We start from the raw sequence: 16,113 nt of genomic DNA on the forward strand, positions 1-16,113 counted from the left end.
TATTTAGTTCCCGGCTAGCCTCTTAAAAGATAGTTAAGTAACTGTTACTAATAGGCTTTATTAGTAGAGATATATCCTATAGCTACTAGCTAGAAAGAGCTTCTATAAGGAAGTATTAGTTAGCTTCCTCGAGGATTTCTTCCTACTTAGCTAGCTACGAAGAAGCTAGTAGGTTCCTAGTAGAAAAGGCTCCTAGGTAGGCTATATAGGTCTTCCTAATACGGTTAGTTATATAGCCCCTCGAGGGAGCTATTAAGGTCTCGAGCTTTAAAAGCTACTACCTAAGAGTCTCTTCCTCTTAAAGAGAGATTAGCTTTACGGTACTAATAGATTCCGTTATTACTATATAAGTAGTAGTTAGTAGCTTTATCTTATAAAAGTATTCCTTTCGGTGACTCTTATAGTCGCCTAAGGTAGTAGAAAAAGCTCTCTACTATATAGAGGTTAGCTTAAAGAAGAGGGTAGCTCCCTTTATAAAGTCTATTGCCCTAGGATAAAAAGGGAGCTCGAGAGGGTCCTACTTATTAAAGAAGACTAAATTATAGATAGTTCTATCTATATAAGCCCGTAGCTCCTTTACCGACTTATCCTAATCTTAGGGCTCTATAAGAATCGTCCTATAGACTATAAGGATAGTAGAGTCGTTTTTCGATATTATTATAGAGAGAGGGGGGGTAGAAAAGTTAGTTAAAATCGGCTTTTCTAGTAAGAGGGGTAATAGGAAGCTATAAGGGATATAAGAAAGGTGCCTTTTATAGTAGCTAGAAGGTATAGGAATTCTATTCCTTCCGGGCTTATAACTCTTACGAAGAGAGAAATAAGAAGTATATAAAAAATATATAAAGGTAAAATTAAAAGTAAGGGGCCGGATAGGTAGGGTAGAGAGATTTAATTCTTATAAGAGTAGTAATAAAGGTAAGGGAGTAATTATTATATTACCTTAATTCTCTTTCTTTCCTCTATCTAACGCCCCTCTTTATACCTATCTAGCGTCTTAATTAATAAAGAAGATCTTACTTAAAGAAGCTACTAATATCCTTTTAACTACTAAGCTTTTTACTAGTTTTTTTTCCTTTTTTCTAGCCGTTACTAGTATATCCGTCTTATCTTTCGCTACCTTTATAAGAAGCTATCGCTACTTCTACTTCCCCTTATACCCCTACCCTCCTTTCTATACCTCTTTTTAGCTCCTTCTTTAAAACCTATTTTTTAGCTTCCTAGGTCCCTTATACTAAGGGATATCTCTAAGAACTATAAAATTAAGCTACGCTTCGCGATAATAAGAGTAACGCTTAGTTAGTTTATTTTAAGTTAATAAAGTATCTTAAGTAGTATTATATAGCTTAGTTTATTCGTTTTATTTACCTATTAGTTTATAAGTAAAATACTATTAATAGCTTATATTTTACTTATAAGCTAAAATAAAGATCTAATTAAAACTTACTTATAAATAAGGACCTTCTATCTAAGATAATACCTTTTAAAGGTCTATATACTAATTTAACTTAGTAATAAAATAATTTTACTAGCTTTAAAGCTATTATTATCTTAGAGATAAGAAAGAAAAGGTAATACTTAGTATATTTATCTATAATTACTAAGATCGTATTAACGTCTTATTTATTTTATTATACTTTAGGTAGACCTATAATAAGGTCTATTAATAATTCTTCTTATAATTATATAGGATTTAGTAATAATTATATAGTACTATAACGGCGATACCTCTTAGATATTATACCTTAATATACTAAGTATAATTAAACGTATTTATTTACGTTTTTTATTATTCTATCTTAGTAAAAGTTCCTTATTAATAGTTCGCTAGTATATTAAGAGCTAAAGTATCCTATTAATAGATTATTATAAAAGAGCTATATTAGCTCTTACTATAAAGCTGCTTTTAAAGGTATTATAATACGACCTTTTTATAATAATAGTTTATTTAAGTATATTAATTAAAAACCCTTTCCTTTTAAGAAGTCTTTAATCTCTTTTAGCTTACTAATCGCTATATTAACTAACTAAGTACGTTTTAGTAACTTTAGTAATAGTTCAAGAACTTTTACTATATAAACCTTTATATAGTAGGCCGCTTCTTTTATTATAAAAAAAGATATAGCCGCCTATTAAATATAAGCGATAGCGTTAATTAACGTATATAGTATATGCGATATACCCCCTTAGGGGTGCCGGGTTAATTCGTCCTAGGATACCTAGATATCCTAGACTATAGAGGGAATTTTTATATAGGCAAGCCCTATACTAAAACCGCGCTTAATTACGCTAGCGGGACTTAAACTACGGGCCTTTAGGTAATACGCGCTAGGCTAGCTAGAAGTACGTGCGTAGTTACCGGGAAGTTCCTAGAGGGGTAACCCCTCCACCTAGGCTTATAACTATTACGAAAAAAGATATAGCTGCTTATTAGATATAAGCGACAGCGTTAATTAACGTATATAGTATACGCGATATCTTTAGCGGTCTTTCTTAAAAGTAACTATTTATAACTAGCTCTCTCTTTAGCTTAATCGGCTAATCGTTTAGGTCTCGCGCTTAAATTATTATAGTTTTACTATAAATAAGCTTATATATTTTCCTTATATAAAGGCACTTTACTATACTTATATTAACTTAAAGTTAAGTATCTCTTTACTTATAAAAACGCCTTATTATTTCTCTATATAAATATAGTATTAATAGTAGCTAGCTTTACTTATAGCTTTAGTAATAGTTTTATAGATAAGGGCTTCTTACTTTTATATCTAGGTATTCTTAATAGCGCGTCCGCTAGGTTTAATTTACCTATATAATACTTAATCGTAAAGTTAAATAATATTAAATATATATACTATCTTACTTACCTTTTATTTAAGGAGGTTTACCGTATAAACGTTTAAAGGTTATAGTAGTTTAATAATACTTTTACTTTATATATTACCCTTTTAACGTAATATTACTAGTATTTAAATAACTTAATAATAGTAAATAGTTCTTAGTTTAAAATACTATAATTAAGTTCGGCTCTAGTAAACTTCCTTAACTAAAATATAATTAAATAGTAACGCCCTTTATTATTAGGTTAAGAGATAATCCTTACTATCGCGAATTATAATATATTTATTTCGATATAAATACGTCTTTTTAGATTATAATATTAAAGGAGTAAGGCTCTTTAAAAAGTATCCTTAAGAGCTTAAAACGCTACCCTTTTAGTAAGGTTTAGCTTTATACTCCTTAGCTTCTTTTTATTCTTACTCCCTTTTAGTAATATAGTTAAGGGCGCTATAACTCTTAAGTACCTATATATAAATTATCGGTAAAATTTATAGAACCTAAGGAAAACCTAAATATTATAGTAAGTTATAGGCTTAGGCTATTAAGCTATTACTTTTACCTATTAAAGGTCTATTAATACCTTATTAATAGATAAAATAAATATAAGGAACTTAACTTACTATTAACAAAAGATATACTTTAATAGTTTTATATAGAGCTTTATAGCCCTTAGCCTTTCTATTACATATCTTAAGTATTTAGTATATTCTTATCTTATCTTAAAGTATATAAGGATATTATTAAGGTAAACTATATAGATTATATTTATAAGCCCTTTAAGCGCTTAATAGATATAGCTCTAAAATATAGCTAGTATATTAGTAAGTCTAAAGGGTATTATTAAGTATTCGAAATATTTATAACGCGTTTATAAATCGGTCTTTTATTTATCTCCTTCTTAAATTTAAATATATTACTATTAAGATTATACTAGTAACCTATCTAAAGGTATCTAGAACTTCGACGTTAAATAAGAGGGAAAAGCTAAAGTGCTTAGAGGAAAACCCTCCCCTCTTTTATAGCTAGTCCGCCCTTATACTAGGTCGCGGTTATAATATATAGGAATCTTACGCTAGCTATTTTAGGTATCGATATAGTTAGTTAGGATCGTATTAGCCCCGCTATAAAGTAACCTTAGAAAGTAACTCCTTTATATACGTAGGGTATATAGCGTTAATCGGTAGTATAAGTATTTTTTTTTTAGTTAACGGTTAATAGTTAATTATATAATTATCCCCGACCTTATCCTATAATAATATCTTCCTAGGCTCTACTTTATTTTTCCGCTATAAGGCTTAGCGGGCTATTTTTTATTAATACCGGCCTTTAGCTAGGCCGGTAGTTAGGTTATTATACCGGCTTCGCGCTATACTTATTAAGTTACTAGTATCGGCCCTAGGTTTTTATTTTCCCGGTTAAGGGGCCCGGACTAGGGTTAGGGGGAGGTCCTAACGAATTCGTTACTAGGTCTAGGTAGGCGAGGTCCGGGCTAGCTTACTTATAGCGGGGCTAGACTGCTAGTATATTTATAAGCGCTTTTAGAAGCGCTAATTAGCTAATTAATAAGTAGGTTAGCGTAATTTACTAGTCTAACTAAAAATTAATTATGCTCTTAGCTAGATTTAAACCGACTCTAGCGTTATAGCTAGTAAGCTTCCTAGGTATATAACTACTATACTATAAGGGTAATTTAAATATATTAATATATATTCTATATATTAATCTTAGAAAAATACTTAGCTCCTTAATAGTAGTTAATAATCTTTAAAATAAAAGGTAAAGGGTACTAATTTTTTTATATAACTTAGTTAAGTCCTTAATAGTCTATATATAGCTATAAGGTACTATCCTTTTTTAGAATAAAAAAGATAGGTGCCTTAGCTAGGCTCTTTAACTCTTAGATTATTTTCCTTTTTATTATATCTTAGATTTAGTTATATAATACTTAAAGTTCCCTTTATAATAAAGGGTAAATCGGTTTATAAAGGGGTTTTATATTAAAGATTAAATTAATTAAGTAATCCGTTGCCTTTTTAGCTAATAGTAAGTTAGATTTATTAGCTAAGAAAGTATCTTTAAACTAGTAAAGAGTTAGTAGGATTTTAGCTTATTCTTCCTATAAAATCCCTTTATCTTTATCTTTATTTAATAGTAGGATTAGCTTAAGATTAAGCGTTATTAAATATACCCTTACTTTATTTTTATATTCTTAAAGGAATCTATAAGGGTTCTATAAGGTTTCGCTACTTAATTAATACTTAATCTACTACTATCGTTTCTATAAGATAATATAGATATATTTAACCTTTAAAGTAGTAACTAATAAAAGGATTAGTACTTAATCGTTTAGCGTTAACTTATTAGTACTAATATAGAAATAAGTAATTATCTTTTTAATACCTTTTAAATTTATTATTTAAAGCGGTACTAACTATACTTTATTATAATAACTAGTATTATTCCTAAGGGATAAACTTATTAAGGGGTTTATATTAGTAGATATAATAGGGCGTGGTCTAAGGAATAATATATATATTATATTAGTAATAAGTTAGAGGTTATAGACTATAAACTATAACTAAGTAATTAAAATTAAAGATAGAATTATAAGAAAGATCTATATTAAAAGCTAGAGAGCTATTTATCTAAAAGAGTAAAAGTAGGTAGCTATATATACTTATAGAGACTATCCTTAAACTATAGTCCTAGCTATAATCCCTTTTATAGCTTATTATAGCTTACTTATAAGCTATACTCCTAAGTAGTAATCTATTTATATAAGGCTTACTTAGCTTATATACGCTTTAGGTAAGCTAAGCCTAAGTAACTTCTTATCCTAACTATTATTCTAAGCTGCCTTATTACGTAAATATAGCTAGCTCTCCTATAGCCCGCTAACTATAGTTATAATATTTATACTCCTTTACCTTACTATTACTAAGCCTTAATAACTTAGGGTATAATAGCGCTACTTATAGTAATCCTTACTATTAAGTAAAGTATATATTTATAAGGTTAATAATACTATAAGTTATTTAATAAGGATAAGGGTATATACCTAAAGTATATATAGTATATAGCTAAGGATTAGTAAAGTAATTAACTATATAATTATTTAATTATCGGTCTTATATATAGCTCTAAGGGTCTTAGGTTATTAATATAAGTCTTAGAGATTTCTTTACTCTATACCTCTTTATCTCTACTAGAGTTACGTAACTAGCGGCCTTTACTTTAAAAGGGAAAAATAAAAATTCGAATTAACTATAATTAAAAAAGATACCTCCTTAGATAATTAAGGTCTTTCTAAAGCCCTTAAGTATACTTAGAAGGAAGTTAAATAAGGAGTGCTAAGGGTCTTATCCTTTTAATCTTAAGGTATATAAGTAAAAGCCGAATTTTAGGAAATTAAGGAATTACGTAAGACTATATAATATAAGGGAAGAAGGCGTATAAGGTAGGATTTTTAATAGAATTTATTAGTAATATATTAGTATATAGAAGAGGTGTTAAAGTTAATAATCCTCTCTTTATCTACTAGCGGACATGCTGTCTTATATTAATAATTATAGCTAAACGGAAGAACCTTTTAGGATTAGATATAGGCTGCCGTATAGCCCTAAGACTAAGAAATTTAGTAATACCTCGAGTATATTAGGAAGTGTCTTAGTTCTACTAATATTTATGTTTAAAGGAGGTTGGTCGTGCCGGTGTTCTTAAGAGGTCTTAGCTAGTATTCTAAGCTAGCTCTATTTCTTCGATTCCCGATTATACGATAACCGGCAATCCGTTTAATGCATAATAATATGCAAAATAACGAGCGATTCTTGCTTTATAATATAGGATTTTGTCTATAATTAATATACTACTTATTAGCTTATATAATCGGGAGAGTATATTATAGCTGCTTTATTTATAGTAGGATCACCGTTCCTTATATTTAATAGGCTAATATCTATAAGGGTACGATCTTACCTATTAAAGTATCTAAGTATATAGCGACTTTAATAAGGTTTTACCTTAATATCGTTATAGGAGTTTTAAGTAACTATCTTATAGGTATTAAGTTTACTAAAGGAGAGGCGTTTACCTTAATATCTTACCTTTTCTTTATTTTATAGTATTAAGTCTAAGAGTCTTTACTAAGGTTCCTACCTTTAAAGAATTAGTATATTTTATAAATAGGTATCCTAGCTTATTATATTAAAAGTATATAATTCCTAATTAAGTAAAAGATCCTCTTCCTTAATAACGTCCCTTAGTTTAGCCCTTAATAAGTATATTGCTAGCTTATTAGTTATTAGTTAAATTAATAGTATTTCCTTAATAATTTAGTATAGCTTATTAGCCTCTTTAATTCCTTCCCTTATATATACTACCTTAGGGTATAGTACTATTTTTATTCTTAGTTCCTTTAAGGGTAAAAGTAGTATTAATATATCGCTTCTTATTAGTAATAGTATCTTAATATTATTAAGCGACTTATATAAGCTCTTCCTATTAATAGGTATAAATAGGTATTTTAATAAGTAAGATTATACCCTTATAGATATTAGCCTATTAAAGGGATAAGACCCTTAGCACTCCCCTTTTAACTTACTTTTAAGTATACTTAAAGGTATTATAAAGACCTCGATTATCTAATTAAGTATCTCCCTTAATTATAGTTAATTTAAATTTTTATTTTTCCCTTTTAAAGTAAAGGCCGCTAATTATATAACTTTAGTAAAGATAAAGAGGTATAAAGTAAAGAAATCTCTAAGACTTATATTTATAACCTAAGGCCCTTAGAGCTATATATAAAATAAATAATTAGATAATTATATAGTTAATTACTCTATTAATCCTTAGCTATATACTATACGTGCTTTAGGTATATACCCTTATCCTTATTAAAACTAGTCTCTAGGACGTAAACTTATTATTCCGTTTTATTTATATAGTAATAAGTAGCTTTATAAAGCTAAGAATACCTAGAGGATAATAGTACTATTTAAAAGAAAATCTAAGGATTTAATAATTAAAGTAGTAACTACCTTAATAGCTAGAGTTAGGGACCTAATAAGGCGATAGACTTACTAGGAAATAAATAATAAGATAATGCCTTTACTAGTAGTAAAGGAAAAGTAATAAGCTAATACTAAAAAACCCTAAGGTCTTATTATCGGCCTTATAACCCTTAATACTAGCGACTTAGTTAAGAAACTATAATCTTTATATAATACTTTAAAAGATATAAATAATAATAATAGCGTAATCTAAACCGTTCTAAAACCCTACTAAGACCTCTTACTTATATATATACTAATAATACTAATATAGGTACTAATAAGAGATACCTTAATAATCTTAACCTTAGCTCTCTTTTATATAGTAGCTTATAAAAAACGCCTACCTCTTACTAATAGATAAAAAAGTAAGTAATAAGATAGTTATAATAAGATATCCTTTAACTTTAAAAACTCTAACTTTAAATTTTATAACCTTATAATTTATAGGTATACTATATTTAAAAACGCTAGCTATTAAAAGGGATTATTTAATCTTACTACTAGCGATATAAAGAAAATTAAGGTAGATATTAATAAGATTACTAATAGACTTAGAGATATACTCGCTAAAAGCTAATATAACTTTATAGGAAGACTCTACTAACTATAACTCTTACTTATTAGTAAATCTAATAGTAAAAACGTAACTAAATTCCTTAAGAAGTTTAAATAGGAGATATATATTAACTATATTTACGATAAGGATAAAATAAACTAGCTCGAAGCCTATATCTCCTCTTTATAAGCCCCTACTATTAAAATTCTTATAGATAGACTTACTTAAGAAGAAGAAGTAAAGAAGAGACTCCTCTTATACTACTATATATATAATATTAAATAACTAAAACTACTAACGACCGCTTAAACTATTATAATAATAAAAAGCCTAAGACTATTATAAAAGTTATAGAATAGCTTAGTCTCTACTTATACTTATAGCGTAAGGTATAACTTAACGGCTAAGAAGAATCTATAGTTTAGTTATACTTTATCTACTATATAATACTAAAGGAGCTTATTATTAACGTTATAAAGAGAAATAGGAAGATATCTAAAGTTATCTTAAAACTCCTATATAAAAGCCTTATCTATATAATTAATAACTACTTAATACCTCGCTAAGACGTTAAGTAATAAGATATAATATCTAAAGTCTATAATTAAAAGCTTAAGAACCTAAAGAAAGACTAGCTCTTTAGGGAAATTAATAAAGTAATAAAGGAAGCCGAATCTAATAAGGGCAAAGAAAAACTTTCTAAAGAGTTAAAGAAAATAGATAAGAGACCTAAATAGCCCGTAAAAGAGATCTTAGACCTAATAAAAGCCTTTAAAGATATAAAGATTAACCTTACTTACTAATAAGAGTAGATATTTAACTAGCTTAATAAGGAATAAAGACGCGTTAGTAGTAAAAGCTACTCTTTTAGTTATAGATAAGGAGGTAGCGTAAATACTATTAGATTTTACTACCTATTTAATTAATATATATAGTTTTAGGTTAATACTTTTAACTAGCTTAAGAGATACTTTTATTATAATAAAGAAGGATACTACCTTAATAAGTATAAGGTATACTCTTAAAACTATAAGATTAGATTTATAATATATAAAGTAATAAATAGGACTCTTTACCTTAAAAGAAAAGATAATAAAAGTATAATTCCCTTAGTACTTACTAATAGGTTTTCTTAAATAGGTATATATATTTAAAGGCTTATTATATATTAGGTAGATATATAGCTAGACTCCTTTATATTACTACTTATAAAATAGGTTAAAGCTATAATTATACTATCTTACTTAAATTAAGCTACTAGTAAAAGAGAATCCGGTTTCTTAGACTAGTTCTAGAAATATAAAAGCTTATATAAGTAGAAGCTAAGGAATCTAAAAGTAAGCGATATAAGAAAAAAAGTAAGAAGGTTATTAGTTATTATAATTATAAATAATATATAATAAAGTAATATATATAATTAAATAATCTATATAACTATAATAAGGATTAATACCTATAAAGGGAAAAGATAAAGAGTTAAAGAAGATATAAAGGAAATTAAGATAATAAGAATAGTAAAAACTAGCTTAAAGATTATCCCTATATATTATAGATATAGAGTAGATCTAGATAAGAAGTTTACTAGACTTATAGATAAAATCGTCGGAGAAATTATATATAAAAGAATCCCGATCCCTTTAAATTACTTAATTAACTTTATTTCCTAACTAAGTAAGAGACTTAGTATAAGATATATAGATATAGCCTAAGGTATAGAAAATACTAAGTTCTAGACCTTAGAGAAAGTAAAGAGTAATATAAGACCTTATAGAGCTATAATAATAGTTATAAAAGTAGCTAAAGATAATATAGAGAGTAGTTTACTCCTTCTTAAATATCTATAAGGAAAACTTATAGTAGCTTTAATATAAGTTAAAGAATAAGATAAAGAATACTAGGTCGAACTAATTAAGCTTACTTACCTTACTTATAAAGAATCGGATTATAAGTACCTTAAAGTCTAATAAGTACTAAAAGAAGTTAGGTTTATAATTAATATAATTAGTATAATATAACTAGCCTAATAACTATTTAATTAATAAACTCTAGAGGTAATAAGACTAGAAAAAGACGAATTTATTATATAGGAAGTAGTATTCTTAATAAGATACTAAGAGATAACTTTAAAGGACCTTATAGTAATTCCTATAATATATATAAATATAGTCTTTATACCTTTCTACTCGCTTAAGTATATATAAGACCTACCCTATATTTAAGTATAGCTTAGTAGCTAGAAAGCTAAAGTTTTAAGCGCCTTAATTAATACTAGGTTTAAAGGAAACCTTATTACTAAAAGATATATAAACGTATATACGCTTAAAATCCTATTAATAAGAGTATTAATAATAGCGTATACTAGGTCCCCTATAAATATAGTTAGGGAGGTAAAGACTAATCTTTATTTAAGTATAGCCTAGATACTAATCCGTCTTTATATTATACTAGATAGAGTCTTAGTCCCTTTTATCTTAGGTATACTATTTATTAAAGCTATGCGTATATTATTTAATTATTCTTTAAGGAACGGCGATATATAGGTTAAATATTAAATTAGTACTATCTAGGTAGTTACGCTAGTAGTAGGAGCTATTAAATAGGAGCTTCTAGATAAGGTCGATATAGTAAAATCCTTTTAGACTATAACCTTAATAGTTAATAAAAATATATATAAAAGACTAAAGCTTAAGGAGACTATATAGGAAATAGCGACCTAGCTCCTAAGAAATTATTTTTAGGCTTTAGTAATAAAAGTTAAAGAAGATAACCTAAGAGCTACTTAATAATTATAAAGAAAACCCCTTATAGATACCTTAATAGCCGAGATTCTCTTACTAAGAGGTAAGATCCTTAGTTATAAAGGGGGCGCTAACTAAGTCCTTAACCTAGCCTATACTAACGTAAACGAGCCCTTAATAGTACTAGTATAATAGTAATTAATTATAGATAAAGGAGATAAGGCGATTCTAGCTATTAAATCTAAAATAGTAAAAGAGATTATTAAAGTTATAGTTATAGAGGCTATAGGAGAATTTAAGAAAAATATTATTAAAGCTAAAAATAAGTTTAAAAAGATCTAAAAGGTTAAAGTTAAGATAAGGAGGAAACGACTTATTAAATTATATAATCTAAGAGTTAATACTCTCTTTAAAAGAAAAGTAAATAAGATTAACCCTATTAATAATACTTTATTAAATAGCTTAATGCTAGAAGGAGACCTTAATAAAAAGAAAACTAAATAAAATACTATTAAAGATAAGATATAGCTTAGACCCTACCTAGAATACTTAATAGGAAAATTCTTAGGTATATAGAAAGGAAAGTAGCTAATATAAGAAAGACTTAAAGTAATTTATAAATAATTTAAGGGCTTTCTTATAAAGGTAGAAATCTAGATCTTTAATAGTATTCTATTTAATAAGGAAGTAGTATTATCCTAGGACTTTATAAAAAGAGGTAAAGTCGACTTAGCTATAGCCCCCTTATAAGTTATTAGGATAATAAAATATAAGATATAGTAAGTAGCTTTAATCTTAATCTTAAAAGTAATAAAGTAGAAAGTTATTAATATCCTTAAAATTAAACTAGAAATAAGAGTCCTTAAAGAAAGGCATAGGCCTTATAAGAACCCCTTTTTCCTAGTAGTAAAGAAAGATAAAGGACTACGCTTAATTAATTCCGCTATATATATAAATACTATTATAATAAAAGATATAAACCTACCGTTAAATATAAATAAGTTTAGTAACTACTTCTTAATATATAAGATCCTTTCCCTCCTAGACCTTTTTTTAGCCTATAATTAGATCCCTCTTAATATTAAAAGCTATAACTTAACGATATTCGCGATACTTATTAGCCTCTTATATATATATATACTCCCTTAAGGGGCTATAAACTTAGTCGGCTAATTTATAAGGATAATATAAAGAATCCTATAAGACTTTATACTAAATATCTATAAGAATTTCCTTAATAATATAGGTATTAAGGGGCCCGATATAACGTATAATAATAAAAAGGTAGCGCTAAGAGGAAGGAGATTTATCTTTAAATCCCTTATTAACCTTAATAAAGTCTTAGTTAATATTAAACCCTTTAGTTATATAATTATAAGGGCTAAATCGAAATTCTATTAGTAAGTAACTAAAGTTATTAGTTATATTTATAAAATAAATAAAAGGTGCCTTATAGAAGCTAAAGTTATTAAAATTAAGGAATAGATAAAATACCTTAATATAATATATATTAAAGCTTTCCTTAGTATTATAGGATACTATTAAATCTAGATTAAATAGTTCGCTATCTTAGTAAAACCCCTTATAGACCTATTAAAAAAAGAAGTCTATTAGAAATAAGGAGATAATTAAGTAAAAGCAATAGCTGCCCTTAAGGAAGCTATTACTAATCTAGTCTTTTTAGTATCCCTTAATATTAGCCTAGGAAGAAGAGATATTATTCTAATATATAATACTAGTTTACTTAGCGAGGGGGCAGTCTTAATATAAATCGTTAATAAAAAGAGGCACCCTATAAGGTTTAAAAGTAAAACGTAGTTATTAATAGAAACTAAATATAATATAATAAAGAGGGAGTATAAAGCTATATTAAGTGCGCTTAAGAGACTAATATATAGGTCTTTATTAATTAACTATAAGGTGCCCTTAAAGACGTCCTTAGAGCTATAGTAACTTACTAAATAAGCTATATTTTCCTCTTTAACTTTACTATATAATATATTAAAGGTAAGAAGAATAGCGTAGCCGATAGACTCTTAAGAAAGCTTAAAGGACCTTCTAATATATTAAATAAGGAAATAAAAGGCGATATTAAAGAATTTATAGACTTTTACTTAAACGTAGTATAAGGGACTAAGCTATAAGGGGATTACTTAAAGGAATCGAGGATAATTATAGACTTCCTTTAAACGTTAAAATAACTAAAGGGTCTTTCTAAATAAGACTATAAGAAGCTACGTTTAAAGAGTCTAAATTTCTACGTTAAAAATTAAAAGCTTTAGCGACTCCCTAAGAAGGAAGAAAGGGGACCTATACTAATTATAGATATAAGGAACGGTGTTCCTACTATAAATAAAGTAGCTATAATATACTCTCCCGATTATATAAGCTAATAAGTAGAATATTAATTATAGATAAAATCTTATCCTATAGAGCAAGAATCGCTCGTTATTTTATATATTATTATGCATTAAACGGGTTGCCGGTTATCGTATAATCGGGAATCGAAGGAATAGAGCTAGCTTAGAATGCTAGCTAAGACCTCTTAAGAATACTAGCACGACCAACCTCCTTTAAACACGAGTATTAGTGGAACTAAGACACTTCTAGATTTACTCGAGGTATCACGGAATTCCCTAGTCTTAGGGCTATATAGCAGCCTAAATCTAGTCCCGAAAGGTTCTTCCGTTTAGCTGCAATTATCTATATAAGACAGTATGTCCGCTAGTAGATAGATTAAGAATCATTAACTTTAACACCTCTTCTATATACTAATATATTACTAATAAATTCTATTAAAAGTCCTACCTTATACTCCTTCTTCCCCTCTATTTTATAGTCTTACGTGATTCCTTAATTTCCTAAAATTCCGCTTTTACTTATATACCTTAAGAATAGACGACTTAAAAGAACGGAAAAGGATTCTCGTAAAGTACTATATATAAATAGGATATAAAGGACGATAAGTTATATATATATTTATAAAGAATAGGTATTAGTAGGCTAGCCTTTAAAACGATATTTATAGCGTAATCTCTTCCTATAAAGAATACTAATACTTTATAACTAAGAGACCCTAGGAAGTTATAACCGCGACCGTGCCTAGCTACCCTATAAGTAAGATTTACTTCGATAGCTAGTATATACTATCTAATTATAGGTATTTATACCTTATAAAAGTATAAGACGACCTTACTAAATAAGTAAAAGTAACCCTAGTTAAAGGAATTACTATAAGAGCTATAACTAAATTTATACTATTTATTATTTATAGGTATAGCGTAATACTATACGCTATAATTAATAGAGGGCCTAAAATAAAAAAAGACTTTAAGTATATCTTAGAAGATATAAGCGTTAAAGTTATTTAAACTTTAATATATAATTTAAAGGTAAACGTAGTAGTAAAATAAAGGCACTAAAGGTTAATAATAGTACTTATAAAAATAGTAGAGAAAAAAGGTAAGTAGATTAAATACCTTAACTAAGTAATCCTTATAGACTAAATAGTAGTTAAAAAGTCTTATAGAATATTAGCTTTCTACCTACTATATAGATAGGAACTAGTACTACCTCTTAAGGTAGAATACTTAACTTAGCGACTAATTAACTAAGATAAAGTAAAGATAAGAAAAGAATTATTTAAAGTATAAGTATAAGTTTTAAAAAAGAAAGAAAAAGATATAAAAAAAGCTAAGAAAAGAGTAATAAGATATCGGAATCGATTAATAGAAAGGATAGATAAAGCTAATAAGTATATAATATAGAAAGAAAGCCTATAACCTAGAGACCTTATTTTACTATTTAACGTAAGACGATTAAATAATCTAAGGAGGTAAGCTAAGTATTAAATAAGGTAGAACGGTCCCTTTTAAGTAGTATCGCGCTTAAAGTAGTCTAGGGCGTATAGGATTAAGACTTTAGATAAAATTATACTTAATAAGATAATCTTAGGAGAGTATTTAAAGAAGTTTAAAAAGGATAAAGAAGGTTAATAGTACTTTATTAAGGACGACTAGTTACTTTAAGATAAGATTACTCTTAATAAGAAGAGGAAGGAAGAAATAATAGATAAAGTAAATAATTTACTACTTTTACTAAGTAAAGAAGCCTTAGATTAAATAGTACTATAGTTATAATAACTCCTTAATAAACCTTAAAAGGATTAAAGCTAGGAAGAGAAAGAAGAGACTATAGATACCTAAGAAAGGCCTAAGGTATACGATTAAGGTTTAGCTACTATAACTTAATAAAGTAAAAAAAGATGTTTATATAGGAGCCTTAAAGACGTTAATTTAATAAGAAAAAGAAGAGGTAAAAAGGAGCTAAGGAGGAAAAGGCAGTAAAGATAAAAATCTATAACTATTATAAGAAGTATACTAAAACCTAACTAGTAACTAAGGCACCGTTTAACTATTTAATCGAAGGACGACTATAGTAGCTAAGATATTTATAAGCGCCCTACCTACTACCTTATTATTTTAAATTTTCTACCTAAAGCTCCTTAAGTAAATAAAGATAATATTTCCTACCCTTTCTTAATAATAACCTACCTTTTACTACCTTAAAGAAGATAAATAAAGATATAATTAAATAAGAAAATAAGAAAATAAATATTCTTACTACCTACCTCCTTTAAGAATAGGATTTTTTACTTTATAGATAGGGATATTTATTCTTTATTATAAAAGGGGAGACCCGCTATAGTAAAAATAAATACGCTTATAAGATAAATTTTAATATATTTTCGACTTACTAAATTAAACGTATATAACCTTAAGAAAAAAACTTTTACTATTAAAGATAGCGACTAAATAAGGCTACCTACTCTTATTAAACTTACTATAGGCTACTATAAAGCGAACTTAAAGACTATTTAATTATTACTTAAGAGAGAGCTCGTTAAACCTATATAATCTCTTTTTAGGTA

This window comes from Hirsutella rhossiliensis (genome assembly GCF_020360975.1).
Source record: "Hirsutella rhossiliensis strain HR02 chromosome Unknown scaffold00009, whole genome shotgun sequence".
NCBI lineage: Eukaryota > Fungi > Ascomycota > Sordariomycetes > Hypocreales > Ophiocordycipitaceae > Hirsutella > Hirsutella rhossiliensis.